Below are 3,206 nucleotides of genomic sequence, written 5' to 3' on the forward strand. Positions count from 1 at the left end.
GATAAAATATATGCATCATGGTGAAGCCTTAATATCATTAAGGACGGTGGCGACTGGGTTAACAAATTTGAAACATACATTGCATGGCCCCATGTGTTACAGTAATTCGTGGGCCAATCAAATCCTGCCATATTGGGCGACCATGAAGGTTGGTAGTGTTAAGGTCATCACATAATCTGCCTTGGGAATTATGAAGGCTGGGATGCCGATTGAGTGGAGATGCTGCCCTAAGGAGGTTTAAACGGTGGACTTTGTTATCCCTACTGTTTAGTGAGGTGTGGTCCACTTGAGTTTTGGATATGCTTTGAATTTTGGGCTCATGGTTTAAAATGAGTTGGCAATCTGGATGGATGTGTGGATAAAACATATACCTCAGGACGAACCCCATGGAGTCCTGTAACCATGGAGGTCATGGCCATCACACAATTTACAACCCACGACCTAACAACTTTCAAACATGAATTGTGGGCCTATCTCTTACAGTGACACGTGGGCCAATCAAATTCCACCACTTGAGTCCACAAAGGTTGGTTGTGTCAGGGTCACCACACAATCCACCTCCAGAATCACAAAGGTTGGGACACCGATTAATTAAGTAGTGACCCTGCCACCATCACCGACCTCTCAAGTTACCCAACGTGGTAACATTTAATTAACCCCGTGCGTGTCAGGGATGGAACCTAGTCACCCAATTAAATCCCACCACGTCGGGTCACCATGGAGGTCTGTGGTGGCCGGGCGGTCAGCAACGTTAATAGCATCCTCATGCATCTTTGTTTTGCAAGTGGCGGTGGGGCCTAAGTTAATGAAAAATCTGGATCCTTGATCTAAGTAAGATGTGCATTGTAATCACCAGGACTTGATTTCTTTTGCTCTGATCTCCTGATGCAATCTTTTAAATCTCTCCATTTCTTATCTTTCATGTAATGTGTTAATGGGCCTATTCACATAAACAGATTTTATAGACACATGACTTTTTGTAAAATCTGAGATGTTAATCCTTCAATCATTTCTGGTGGGCAATTTTCCCACATACAAAACTAAATATACTTATTTTTCTCTCCTCCATTGTGTTCCATATTACCTGGTTCCCAAGACTGATGATCCAGACCATTCATCTAGTAGCTCTAGTCATGGATGGTCTGGGTTGAAGAAATCACATTCTTTAAAGATCTTATCAGTTCATGCAATGTTGTTGAAATGAAGACCATTGGCTTAGATTGTTCACATGCCATCCTTGGCACTTTTAAACTTGTTTTGGTAATATCAGCACATTAACTTTCAAATTTTGACGCATTTCATTGGACCAGCTTCCACCACTTTTAGGTTAGTGGGATTTTTTTGACATGGACCGTCAAATGATTGTCGAACCTGGAGGTGATTCTCGCAAGGATTGGTTGACGGGGTATTTTATTATGTATGTGAAACAGGCAATTCTTCAAGAGAACCCAAGACTAATGTCGGTTGACGCATTAGGTGGGCCCTAGTAGATACGAGAAAAACTATTAACTGTTGGTATGTGAGGGGCCAATATATGAAAATAGAATGGTAAAAATGGTTACCTCAGCATTGGGTCATTTGGAAATTATTTTCTTAAGATAGTAAAAGCATCCTCTATCTCAGTTGCTTAAATTGCAAATGGGATTTAATGAGTTTTGCTTTATCATTGTGATTGCTAGGATCATAGGAATCATGCTCGCAGGAGGGCTTTTCTGGACTCTTTACTTATTCAGTTCGATTTAATATATGAAATATTTGACTTGGAGTCCCCACTTTTTAGTTAACTTAAATTTTTGTAGTTGGCTAAACCCTTTAGGGATTCCTTGTTTTATAATAACTCATGATCTAACTTAAGATTCTAAGTAAGTGACCATAGCAGCAGAGAATGAAAGTCTTAGACACCTTTCCCGGTCATACAAATGTGTAGTATCTAATTTACAAAATGAGCAAATTATAAGTGATTTGATTAGTCTAGTGCTAATGCAATGAAATTGATGAAATGCTATGCAATAGTGCAATGCCAAACTCAAGTGAGACCAAGGGATTGAAACATATGTGATCCATCAAGACCCATTTACTTGAGAGAGAGAGAGAGAGAGAGAGAGAGAGAGAGAGAGAGAGAGAGAGAGTAAAGAAATGAAAGAGGATTCTAGTCGGTCTAAGTTTTTAATGTGACAAGATTTATAAATTTGACATTGTTGCAGAGCATACACTCAAATCGACAAAAGTGGCATGGAGGTTGAGGAGAGATATGCTAATGTAGATGCCAGAATATAAGAATGATTAGGATGAATGGTTGCAATGTCCAACTCAAGATTGAGAGTGAGGAATTGAAACACAATTGAACCATTAGAACCCGTTTACCTGAGAGGAATGATAAAGAAATAAAAAATGACTCTAGCTTGAGAGAGAAGTGGGGGGTTTAATGAGACAGGTGCAAATACCAATGCATGAATGAATGCGCAGTTGATCTGTGGCTTGGTTATCCTTGAGAGAAAACGATGGGTGGATGAATTGTCACAAGGATAACATTGAGGGAGGTGGTTGGCTTTTTTATGGCTTAAACAACTAAGGCTTTAGACGTAGTTAGGTTTACCTAGGGCTAGAAAGGCTTTTTTCCTCACACTCTATTTCTCTCCTTGGTGGGTGGATGAGATGGGCTAAGGCTCTCTCATTTATTCCCCCTCTTAAGGATATATCTCATGAAAACGATGATAATAGATTGTATTTATAGGTGAGGTGATTTGTATGAAGTTTGGGTGCTAATGGGGGTTTGAAAAGTTGTGATTGGCTATGAGTATGAGCGTCCCACGTGTAGAGCTGTACATGAGTCGAACCGAGTCGAGCTTGGCACAACTCGACTCGGCTCGACCACTAGCTGACCCCAGCTAGAACTCAACTCGACTCGGTCCTTGAGCTTGACTGGCTAGCTCAACTCGGTTCGTTTAGTAGCTCGGGCCAGTTTGAGCCAAGATTAAGTCTATGTGGCATTTTCTCAAACACATTGAGTGCACCTTCAATTTTTCACGATATGTAAATCAGGAGTAGAGTTTACATGTATTTCATTAAACACGTAATAGGCAACATCAAAATGAAGATACGAGGATATTTGCTTCATATCCATACATTCCTCGCCACTAGCTAACGCTTCGTTGAGTCATTTCATCAAACACTTGGTGAACAACATTAATATTAAAATAACCGAG

The sequence above is a fragment of the Magnolia sinica genome, chromosome 3, assembly GCF_029962835.1.
Source record: "Magnolia sinica isolate HGM2019 chromosome 3, MsV1, whole genome shotgun sequence".
NCBI lineage: Eukaryota > Viridiplantae > Streptophyta > Magnoliopsida > Magnoliales > Magnoliaceae > Magnolia > Magnolia sinica.